Source organism: Lampetra planeri, chromosome 36 (assembly GCF_965212315.1).
Source record: "Lampetra planeri chromosome 36, kcLamPlan1.2.h2, whole genome shotgun sequence".
NCBI classification, from domain to species: domain Eukaryota; kingdom Metazoa; phylum Chordata; class Hyperoartia; order Petromyzontiformes; family Petromyzontidae; genus Lampetra; species Lampetra planeri.
This window is the reverse complement of record NC_136142.1, coordinates 6,416,742-6,429,865: the sequence shown is the minus strand read 5'-3', so window position 1 is coordinate 6,429,865 and position 13,124 is coordinate 6,416,742.

Here is a 13,124-nt window from a genome sequence, read left to right as displayed (position 1 = left end):
AGATGATTGCCAAATTCATGTGAATTTGGGTACGAACGTATTTGGCTGCGTGGAACGGGGACATTCGATTGCGCCGACTGTTTTCATTGCTGCGTCTTTTAAAAACGTTACTTGCCGACGTGTTGTCATGGCCATGGACACAGAATATTACCGACCCTCGACGAGTGAGGAGCCGCGAACAGCTGAACCGGAGTGCTCGTAAAGACATCTCAATTATTCGTTAGCGAGTCACGGTTATATCCGCGACCTGGATAATCCGTCCGCGGATAGTTGAGAGAGTTCCCTTTTCACGAGGGGATGGGCTCGTTTGTGACGTGCAAATTCTCTCAGCCGTGGATCTCAAGGCAGACACGTGGGGGGGGGGGTCCTAGGATGTCTCGCTCGTAAATCCTGGCGATGCCGCATAGAGCCACGTTCATCTTGCGGCATTCACTCGAAGCGTAAACTCACTCGCGTGTTGTCAACGTGGTGGGAGTAGGGGGGGGAGGGTGCCTCCGCTGCGCCCATCGTAATGCACGGCGCACGCTGTTTATGTTGCTGCATTGCAGCAGAGAGAACTGGGGTTTGTTGACGGAGAGTGCTTGCACCGTTTTCTTCCGTCAGGGCGGCCGACTTGTCTGGCTTGCTGCGGTTGTGCCGCGTAGCTCACCGCTGAATTTTCAGTTTGTCTCCGCGTGTTGTTCGGCACGATGTCCGACGTTTCGCTTGGCGCGCTGGTAGCTTCTTTAGCAACTGATTTGAATTGGGTCGCCGTGGTGGCTAGGAGATGTTAACTACCTCGCCTGGTATACAGGAGGTCGTGGGTTCGATCCCGACCCTAACGCCTGTATTTGGAGTTTGCATGTCTCTCCCCCCATGGTCGCGTGGATTTTTGTCCAGGTCCTCCAGGTTTTCCCTCCACAATTAGAATCAACACACGCGTTTAGAGTATTTGGCTGCTATAAATGTACACGTGATAAACCACTTCGTTAAGCTATCATTAACGGCCAGGTTGCTTCCGAAAAAGAGCTACGTAGCTCGGTGGGGCCTTACCTGGTAAAATAAATACAAATGTTTAGCTTCATAGGAAGAAGCCCCTCGTGCGTGGAGCTAAATTGTTGGACATCGTTGTGAGCAACACGCGGTACAACTCGAAAACACATCGGAGAGCTGCCTTTTGTCTGGTCCGCATGACATGCTTCCATCTTTCACAGGGGCCCCGTGCCAGGTGGTGTCACTACACAAGGACCCTCATGCCAGAGGGGTTCAGACTCCGGGCTATGCTGAGAGGTGAACATTTGACAAAGGGGGTCTCCCATTCCTTTCCTCGCCCGAGGACGATGTCACAACCATGCTTTTACCACTGGTACCACCTTCTCTTTGGTCTGTCTTGAAGCCCATTAACTGCCTCCACAAATCGCTCAAAAAACATTTCTTCTGCCCCTAAGCCCCACCTCATTTGTGCAGCGTCTTGAGGTGCGGCCACATTTCTCCCCGTCTTTCCGCTCTCCCTTCTGGCCTCTACGGAGGCCGCTGGGTTCCACGTGGCTACAGGCCGTAAAGTCCTCCGTCTAAACTCTTGGCTTTGCGGCCGTGTCACCCTTATTTCCGCTGCCTCCAGAATGACACCATCAGTTTCACCGTTCGCACAGACGTCCTCTGCTTCCACTGCCTTCAACGAGATCCGTCCCCAGTTCCTGCGATGCTTGCTTCGGGTTTTACTGCATGCTGCTTGGCAGCTGGGAGCTTCAATTCCTGAAGAAGCTACGAGCACGTGGAGCGAAGTGTCGGGACAAATCAAATCGAACCGGTGACGGCTGCATTGTAAGTCCGGTGTGATAACCATTACCATGGCAGCATCGCGTATTTGTGTATATGCTATTTATACAAGTACAGTGTGTGCAGAAGGTGCCCTAATCAACGGCAGTGTTCCACGACAATGACACGTCGGGATCTCGGTGTGCCTCAGTGTTTGGCACTCACCCCGTAGGCGCTAATGAATTCCTGTATTTATAGCCAAGTGAATTATTCCCATCCGCGTGTGCGTCTTGCAAGTGAGGCCTGGGTGCCTAAGAAATGAATCAGTTTGCTTAAATTAATTTTCACGTAATATCATTGACAGGTCATTTTATTTTGCAATTTTGTAAGCCAATGCTTCGGCGCGTGCCGACCTGATTTTTTTTTCATTTAAAAAAAGTAATTCCTTATCTACTCAGATAATCCTACGTGTGTTTCACGACTCATATTCGTGAATGATCAGCATTGGGATGCAAAACCAATTTCGTTCATAAAATGATAAAGGCCTCCTCCCCAAGCCGTCACCATCACGCATGGTCTTGCATTGCAAAAAAATCAAATCCATCTAGCATCTACACGCGAGCTAATTTCACTGATCCTTGGCTGCCACTCAATCCATTGTCTCGACCACCGTTCTTTCTTGAATGCTGCCACCGTTTTAACTGCCACGCCTGGAGATTGAATGGAGCCGGCGACCTCTGGATTGCAAGCCCAGGGTGCGGACCATCTCAGAGTAATACTCTCTCTATCCTCGAGAAATCCGATGAGCTATGAAGCGCTTTCGTACAGATGACCAGTAGGAGCGGGGAGGCATCTGCAGTGCAGCCGTTACAAAATCTCCTGGTTAAATAAAGAGCGCAGAAGCATGGTCACCACATCTACGCCTCGATATAAGGAACGAAACAGACTTCTCCACAAATCTGGCTGTCGCCTGATGAAGCTAGTTGTAATTACTGGCGAAACGTCGTACTCAGATTGTAAATGTTGTGGCTTGGTTCTCCAACACACCGGTGGTGCTGTACCAGTGACGAATTGGCACGTTCTGTTTACATGACAACCCTTACCAGTTGACTGTGTCGGGTGGTGGCGGGTTTAACGACGCATTTATATATTTACGCGAGCTAGCCCAAAAACCTCAGATTATGTTGGTCGCGAAAGCCTAAGTGTTAAGCCAATGTTTAAACTCCTAAAAGGACCGTCTTGAAAAATAATCTTGAGACTCTGTTGGGCGTATTACATGATTATTTATGATCATTATTTATCATCATTATTTATGCTGGCTATGGTCAATACACCTTTCCCTTTTTATGTAAGCAACGACATGAACAATGCTGTCCGGAGCAAATAAAGAGCACCCATTTGTGTGTTGAGTGCACCACAGCCTCGTGTATTATTTACAACTACTTGACCTCGTATCGAGAGTCATTAGCACAAGCTGCAGCCTCAGCCAGGCGCGCGAGTGCATTACGAAAATGAGACGGGGAGAACGCGTTTGCGACGCGTGCGTGCCCATAGAACGGAGGGAGCGATCTGGAATTGTTCAAGGCAACATGTTCTCCTTCGATTTAAAGCTTTCGTGACTGCAGGGATTCATCTTCTTGGTTCTTTCGGAAAAGTCACGTAGAATGGAAATAATAAAATAATAAAAATAAAACATAAAATAATTCTCACGACGTTTCGGCCACAACGCAAGCAGCCGTCCTCAGGTGAAGAACAGGTCTGTCGAGACGATTGTAAATGTTGCCGAGACGACCTGTTCTTCACCTGAGGACGGCTGCTTGCGTTGTGGCCGAAACGTCGTGAGAATTATTTTATTATGTTTTATTTTTTATTATTTTATGATTTCCATTCCACGTGACTTTACCGAAAGAACCAAGAAGAACATGTTCTCCGTTGTAAACTTGCAGAGCACGACGGATGTTCGATTGATGCCGCACTATTGGTGCTCATCATCGAGCCACGGACCCGACACTGCACTCACAGAAGGCCTCGCACTGCTCATTTAATGAGCCGTAATTTGTTGGCGTTCACGTGTGACAACTTTAAATGATGAAAAAAAAATGTCCCAGTAACGGCTACTGCGTGGGCAAACACGTCACCTCCCACGGAGAAGGATCACACAAACTGGTAAAGGTGCAGCCCTGCAACTGCTCGCTCACACCACTTCTGGTAGACAAATCTCCACTGGAGGGAGCTGTAGAGAGCCCCTCTGCGTTACTCTTCCACCCAAGCCAGACGTCTTGGAAGAGTATGCGAGTACCCACACTTTACACCACCACACGTGACCCTGCCGATGGACTAAACTATGGCGGGGGATTGAAACGTTTACGTAAATTGACTTTAACGTATGTTCATATGGAGTTGCAGAACGGCGTCGAGGGAATGGATCTGGCTGCACTTTGAGGTTTCTTTGTTTCTCAATGTCTGTGAATGGAAGAGGTGGCCTGGTGGCACAGAGATGCGAGCAGACTAGATTTGAAGCTTTCGTGACTGCAAGTATTCATATTCTTAGGTTTTTTCGGTAAAGTCACGTAGGTAACAAATTAAAATTAATAAAAGTAAAATTAAAATAAAATAAAAATATTCAGGCCCTACCTTAGCTCTTCCCACCCTCAACCAGTATATATACAAGGACTGTTTTCTTGGAATTTCTCTTACTTGATACAGCTATTGTGCTGTGACGTTTCCACCTGAAGATGGAAGCTTGTGTTGCCTCCGAAACGTCGTGATTTTTATTTTATTTTTATTTTACTTTTATTAATTAATTGTTTTTACCTACGTGACTTTACCGAAAAAAACCTAAGAATATGAGAGCAGACACCGTTGAAATTTCCTGCGTTCCAATCCAGACGGCCAATTGTGATCAAACCATGTTCTCAAGGTGTCGTGGGCTGATGGTCTCAGCCCAGACACCAATGGACTGCACACCAGAGGTCGCAATCGGGTACCCGATACCCGTACCCTACCCGATACCCAGCTACCCATACCCGGCCGGGTACAGGTACCCATTTGCGACCCTGGTGCGGCCGGGTACGGGTAAAGAATCAAAACCCGTTTGCGACCTCTGCTGCACACACAACAACAACAAAAAACACATTCAATTTGGTTTGGCGCTTCGTCATAATGATCACAATCCATGGGCAGATAGCCCATGGGTGTCTACTGCACATTTCGTCATTTTGTTTCTACTTCCCTCCGTTTTGCGCTTAATTTTGACGAAATTCCACGTCTGAGAAATAATATCAGGTCGACCGTCATGCGATGAACATTACTCTCCGCGGCTGAGTGGGCGAGAAAGTGCTAACCTGAGATGTGAGCAACAGCGGCCACTGAAAGGTCATTTTGAAAGTCTCTCAGAAGTAGCGGGGGACCGCTCATCTTAACGTGAACGGCGAAGGTTTTGCACGACTCTGGGAGATGCTCAGCGATACTCGACTGGATTATTCGTCTCACGAGGTGACGACGATTGTACAATTGGGGGGCAATAATACAGGGTGCGTCAAAAATGTTTTTAACACTTCTGAGAATTTGCAACAATACCACAAGAAATATGCCTCTGGGCTCTGGAGACCAACCACCTGGAGAAGATTCCAGGCATGAGTTGACAATGATGGCATCCTTATTCTTAGGTTTTTTTGGTAAAGTCACGTAGGTAAAAAATGAAAATTTATAAAAGTTAAATGAGAATAAAATAAAAAATAAAAATCACGACGTTTCGGAGGCAACACAAGCTTCCGTCTTCAGGTGGAACCGTCACAGCACGATAGCTGTATCACTTGATAGACGGAAGCTTGTGTTGCCTCCGAAACGTCGTGATTTTTATTTTTTATTTTATTCTTATTTTACTTTTATTAATTTTCATTTTTTACCTACGTGACTTTACCGAAAAAAACCTAAGAATATGAATCCTTGCAGTCACGAAAGCTTCAGATCTAGAAATGATGGCATCCTCCGGTCTAACAGCGTTTTGAGACTAAGCTCAAAAGAAAGCTGTCTTTGGTGTGGACCAATCAGTTTCAAAGACAATGCATATATTATCAGAGTACGTTTTTTGTTTGCATTCTGACCACAAGTATTGTGGTTAATGCAGACATGATTCCTTGTAAAAGGTTTCAGTTCGGTGTTTTAACATCTTAACACCTGTTTTGTTGCCAGAAAAAAGGGGAAAACCTATTCTCATATTTTGGTACTGGCAAAGGAGGTCCCATTAAGTGGAGACTGACTTTTTGAAGCTATTAACATTACATTTGTTATCATGTTACAATGTATTATCCGTTCTCTTTCCATTAAAAACGATCGTCCTGTTATAAGTGCTTCTATTTTTTGAAGCACCCTGTATATACTTAAAAAATAATTACATGTCCGCTGAAAATCCCCGTCGCCGACTGAAAACTGTTTGCCGCTTCAAACCTGTTTGGCAGCTTCGCAAATTTGAAACCACCACAAGTGTAACGTTCCACCTACTGTAAGCCAACAGCCTATTTATTAATGTATTGTCGACTTTTAGTATACATGTGTAGTGTAATCGCGCCAGCCTGTGGACATCAGCGGCAACTGTGGTGGACAGACAGTACACACGCCGGTGAGGATGTGCACGGTGTGTTGGCAGGGCGGAGGAACTAGGGCAAGGGTCACGAAGGACCCCATCTGGAGGCCCCTGGAACCTTCTCGAGGGTTCGAGAAGGGAGGTGCGGTCAGGGCGGAGCCAGGCCGCGCTGGGAGCATAAAAGGAGCCGAGAGCGGGAGCTCAAGGCTGCCGGTTCTGAGAGTGGACTCGTCTCGTCATCGCCGTCGTCGCTAACGTCTCCGCTCGATATCGCGCAACGAAGGAGAGTAGTTGGCTATCTCAGTCAGCGCCGTCAGTGTTAGACGGCTAATGTTGTGTACAGGCTAGGCCAGGGGTCTGCAACCTTTAAGACATAAAGAGCCACTTGGACCCGTTTCCGAAGGAAAAAATAAACTGGGAGCCGCAAAACCATTGCAACATTTAAAACAAATATAACACTGCATATATTGTTTCTTACCTTATTGCTATATACAGGATCGTGCAGTCAGCTGTCAATCTGAATAAAAAAAGGACTTTTTCACTTAACAATGTAAAATATATTTTTGCAAATTAATAGCTCAATTACCTGGTTAATGGGATTTTTGCTCCTGAACCTCAGTGCACAGTGTCTGCACATCAGGGCTGTAAGACGTCACCTTCATTTTCACACAGGCTTGCAAGCTGTCATCTGTGAGGCGTGATCGATGTTTGTTTTTAATATAGTTCATGTTGGAGAAGACCTGCTCACATACATATGTGGAGCCGAAGATCGACAGGACTCCAAATGCATACTTTTTCATGTTTATATAAGTGTTGGGGATGGCATTCCATGTTTCGAATACAAGTTTGTCCTGTTTGGGAAGGTTTTCAATATCACTCCATTTATGATTCTGAGCCAGAATGGCCTTCTGACGGGCAACATCCTCAAGAGTAGCGGTCAAGCATTTGAACTTGGACACCCATATATCTTTGTCGGCTATATCGGCCAGTTCCATCTCAAGATCAGGTTGACTTACACCTGCAAATGCAGTCATATTCAATAGGGATGGATCGATCGCCAGGGGAGTGACAGGGAAGGATAATGTCGTTTTTTCCTCTCTGAACTCACAGAATCGTTTCCCAAACGAACTTTGCATTGTGGTGATTGCAGACTTGAAATATTCCAAATTTATCGTATCATGACTTTGTTTGAACTCTCTCAAAGAGGGAAAGTGAGACAGTGTACCTCTCTGTAAATCTTTAACAAACACTGTCAACTTGCGCTCGAATGCCAAAACCTCCTCCAGCATGTGCAGGGCTGTGCCTCCTTTCCCCTGAAGGGTTGTATTTAGCGTGTTTAGATGTGCTGTCATGTCTACCATAAAATGTAATTTTTCCAGCCACTCTGGCTGTTCCAGCTCAGCAAAGGTGAGCTCTTTGCTGCCCAGGAAGGTTTTTACTTCTTCCAAACATGTGACAAAGCAACGGCAACGTTATTGCCTGTCACCGGGCGGGCAGTGTGGAGCGGAGCGGCGACCTGTCAGCAGCGGCAACGCCAGAGCAGGTGTCACAGTGCGCCTCCTCCCCTCGCTAGCATCCGCCCCGGAGCCGCGGTCAAGGTTCAAAAGAGCCGCATGCGGCTCCGGAGCCGCAGGTTGCCGACCCCTGGGCTAGGCTAAGCTACTGTGGAGAGTGTGTGGACAGACCATGGAAGTTGTTAATAAAGAAGGTGCCTCGTATAAACTCTTGTCTCTGAATCGTTGACACTACACATGCATTGAAATGATTAAAACTAAGTGCTCTTAAAGTTTTCTTGAAAAATAATGATTACTGTTGCATCGTTCTATATGGGTCTTTCACCTCCTGGTTGAATACAGGATACAACAATCTCTGTCAATCTCTGCTCTGAAACTCAAAAACATTAGCTTAGTGCCCTTGTAGACACTTCTCTTTGAAATTCACATTCTTGGACACCGTGTCTTCATATAAATATTCAAAAGGAGATAACTTTGTCGGCAATAGTCCTGCTCTGAACAAGCCCGAAACCTCATACCAACCCCTAGCCAATTGAAGAAGCCTACATAAATCAGGTAGTCTATGACCCAGAGCAGAAATTGGTACCAGCAAGGTTAATTTACATGGCCGAAAAGAGTGAATCACTTGATAGCCCGACTTATTTTGTATGTTTATCACATAATTCACTCTTATTAGCCACATAGTTATGCCATCTCAGATGTCACCGACGAGTGAAATAATCTGGTGCAGGTACTAATTTCTGCTGTGGCCCATGAACTAATTGCATATAGACCATGAAACATACGGATTGCAAAAATCATTCACGTTACGGCCGAATCGATGAATTGTGTATTCTTATCTTAATGTGGATATGAATCTAGAACACACTCGTGTGCTTAAGTAGTTCCTAATTGGCACTTTTTGTTTACGTGACAAACCTTACTAATTGGCTGTGTCGGGTGGTGGCGGGGTAACGACACATTATTATATTTTTTCTCCCGTGTCACTTTTTTTAAACAGAACTCTTCGCGTTCAACACCACGTGACTCCGTTGCAACTCTCCCGCTTGCGCTGCTCGCTTGCTTCGCTCGCTCCGCTCTCTCTGCCTCTCCACTGCTAGCCTGCTCTCTCTCTCTCTGCTAGCCTCTCCACTGCTAGCCTGCTCTCTCTATCTCACTATCTTAGCCGCTCTACTGTAAGCTGGCGTTCTCCCGTTGCCTCCGGCACGTGGCGTCCGCTGCTATCGCCTCAATCTGCAGACTACGATGCGCCTACTCCGCGCCTACATTTGCAGCCAACCAATCACAGCTATGCATATTAATTGGTCGTCTCTCTCTCGCGTTGCTTTCTCTCGCAGCACCTGTTCACCCTGATGTGACCTCACTGTCCGCGGCTCACACGTGCATGCACACTGTTTGCAAAACCCCACGCGCGTTACTCCACTACATATTTACGCCATGTAACCCCCAAAATAGTCTTTGTTATCGGTATTATCAATCTATAGAGGCGAACAGACTAATCACCACCAAAAGCACGTGCCACGCGCGCACGTGCTGGAGTTGTTCGGCCATAAGCCCCCCCCGCACCCCCCGGCAAGTTTGGACCAATCACGTAACGCGCTCTGGGTTTAATCCCCCCTTACACCCCCCCCCCCCCGGCTTGACCAATCACATCAAGGCGTGGCCGCTCGCGCCGTCGAGGTGATGCGCGATTGGACCAAGACCGCGTAGGAGGGCGGGGTAAAGGGGGGGGGTTAAAGGGGGGGAGTAAAGGTGTGGTTAAGGCGGGGAGGGTGGTGGGGGTGGTAAAAGGGGGTGGGGGGTGGTAAAAGGGGGGTGGTAAAGGGGGGGGGTGGGGGTGGTAAAGGGGGGGGAGGGTGGTATAGGGGGGGGGGAGGGTAAATGGGGGGGGGGAGTAAAGGGGGGGGGGTGGTAAAGGATGAGGAGGGTGGTAAAGGGGGGGGAGTAAAGGGGTAGTAAGGGGGGGGTAAAGTGGGGGAGGATGGTAAAGGGGGGGAGGGTGGTAAAGGAGGGAGGGGGGCTCTTGGGGGGGTGTTCATTCGACCAATAGGATCGCGCCAGTGGTGCGCGTGCGCAGTAGGGCGGTGAGGGGGGGGGGTCCGAGGGCGGCAAAACACGAACGGGTTGGAGGAGGGGGGGCGGCGAGTGAGGGGAGAGAGAGAGAGGGGGGTAGCGCGGTGAACAGTAGCAGCAGCAGCATTATAAATAAAAGCACTCGCCACCGGTTGTTTAAACGAGAAAACCAGACGCGAAGAGGAGGAGGGTTGTCGCCAGCTTGCCTGCGGCGTAATTGTCGGAGGAAGCGGGGTGCCCTCCGTGTCGCGTTGTTGTCGGCAAAGGCCCAACCTCGTCGAGAAGCCTGCCGGGAGACGCCGTTTGCCTAGACGGCCCTGCCCGCCTCGCACGCGCGTCACCCGGCGCAGCCGCTGCCCGAGGAGCCGGTACTGCCAGTTGCTCTGCACATGAACACACACACACGCACGTGCGCGCGTATGTACCACACAATCAATACTCATGCGTATATACACACACATACTCATTTGCATTCACATTGCACGTACATTCATACACGTTCACGTGCATGCAGTAATATACAGTATATACATACATCTGCGGACACGCCAACCTATAAACATTACGTAACATACACACGTGCACTTGTGCACACATACACAAGTATGGTAATTACTATACACACACACACACGCGCGCGCACTGATGTTGATCGTGTTCGTGCTCTATCCACCGCTGGATGAAGACCTCCTTCGCACGCTGTTGCAATCGTTCACTGTCACGCGATGTCGCAAATTCGCCCGTCTGCACGTGCGTCCACAAGACACAGCTCCCCTGTGTAGCCCCTAACACAGACCCTACACGGGGGTTGGTGGTGGTGGTGTGGTAAGCACCATGCCCGACCGCCGTTGTCTTTCCAGGTACAAAGTTAAGGCTGAGTCGATCTAGGAGGGGGTGGGCCTAGGACCGTTCCATGCATTCGCTGCGGTAGCGCAGTGCGCCAATGTCTACGCCACCTCTCCCTGCCTGCTACACCATAGCTGTCAACCCCTTGTCAGTGCTGCCTCTCTTATTACAGACCAATTCAGATCTTGTTGGTCACCCCGTGCCCCTTATACATCTCAACGTGCATCCTACAAAGTCCCATCACAAGGGAGAAACGCACAAATAGACACTCACCACGAGTACACTCACCTGCACTAGTACACTCACCACTACACACCACTAGTACACTCACCACTAGTACACTCACTACTAGTACACTCACCACTAGTACACTCACTACTAGTACACTCACCACTAGTACACTCACCACTAGTACACTCACTACTAGTACACTCACCACTACACTCACCACTAGTACACTCACTACTAGTACACTCACTACTACTACACTCACCACTAGTACACTCACCACTAGTACACTCACCACTAGTACACTCACCACTAGTACACTCACCACTACACTCACCACTAGCACACTCACCACTACACTCACCACTAGCACACTCACTACTACTACACACACCACTAGTACACTCACCACTAGTACACTCACCACCACCACACTCACCACCAGTACACTCACCACTAGTACACTCACCACTACATGCCTTTCAACCCCTTATTACAGACCAATTCAGACCTTATTGGTCACCACGTGCCCTTATAAATCTCAATGGTCATCCTACAAAGTCCCATCACAAGGGAGTGACACAAATAGACAATGTTGTTATTGTTGTCGTTGCCCGTATTGAAACGTCTGTACGCCGTATTGACCTGAAAACTCTATTTTCCTGTACAAGAATACGGAGTAAATCGCATGGGTTGACAGCTTTGCTCTATCTATGGGTCTCTAATAGAGAGAGAGAGACCCATAGAGACTCCCATAGAGACTCTCTATGGGTCTGTATCTACGTGGGTCTCTGTGGGTATCTATAGGTCTCTATCCATCTCGATGGGTCTCTGTCTATAATTAATCATACCTGTCAACCCCTTATCAGTGCCCTACCTTATTACAGACCAATTCAGACCTTGGTGTGGACCTGCAAACTCAATGTCCCTGCACAAGAATAAGGGGAATACACCGTGTGGGTTGACAGCTACGTATTTAATAAAAGACCAGAACGGCACACCAGGGGTTTGTTGGCCAACACCTCGCCCGGCCGCCTTTGTCTCCCCAGTACTGCCGTTTATACACCGCGCCGGGTACTCATTTAATGCTCAGTCGACCTAGGGGCAGACCGAGGAACGCTTCAAATATCCGCCAGACACACACACACGTACATGACGTGAAACGCACAACGTGAGTTCGGAGGCGTTACGTTAATGTGATCTATTTACATTGGCGGTGTTGTTGAGCACGAAGCGCAATGCGCTAACCCCACCCCCCCCACACACAAAGACAAAGATCCCCCGTATAGCCTTAACAGGCTGTGGGGGCAAGTGCTGTTAGCGAACACCTATGAGGGCCGGCACGGCACACGAGGTGGGTGGGTGGCCAAACACCACGCCCGGCCGCCTTTGTCGCACCGGGTACTCATTTGAGGCTGAGTCGACCTAGGGGAGGCCCAGGCCCGGTTCAGATAATCGTCGCTGGTGTTGGTCGTGAGCGGGAATCGAACCCGGGTCGCTGGGTTCGTAGAGCAGCGCGCTAACCACTACACCACCGCTCCCCCGCACACGCAACATTCCGTGTGGACACACACACTCGATTGACATGAACGGGCAATAACGACGATGTTTATACTCGGAGGAGCCTCCTGGTTACACCAGCCCACAGGGGATTATTGTGTCCGTCCGTCGTGCAGGGAGGGGCTGGGTGGGGAGGGTGGGGCGGGGAGGGTGGGAAGGGGCTGGGTGGGGAGGGGCTGGGTGGGGAGGGGTGGGGAGGGGAGGGGCTGGGTGGGGAGGGGAGGGTGGGGAGGGGCTGGGTCGGGGGTGGGGCTGGGTGGGGGGTGGGGCTGGGTGGGGAGGGGCTGGTCACCCCGTGGTGCCCTTATAAAACTCAACGTTTAACCTACTCACGCCGGCTTGTGCCCGCCCTCACAGTCGGCCATATTTGCGGAATACACCACGCCGCCGTTGACCCTGGCCATTGATCGAGCAACCCAACGTTCCTACCAGCTCCCTCCGCAGGAATGTGTTGATTTGCATTCGCTGGCTGATGTAATTTGCTGCCCTCCCCCCCAACTTTATCTCTCTCTTCTGTGTGTCTCTCTCCCCGTCCTGGACGTCATTCGTTCCCCAAGCATGCCGTCTCAAAACCACCACCA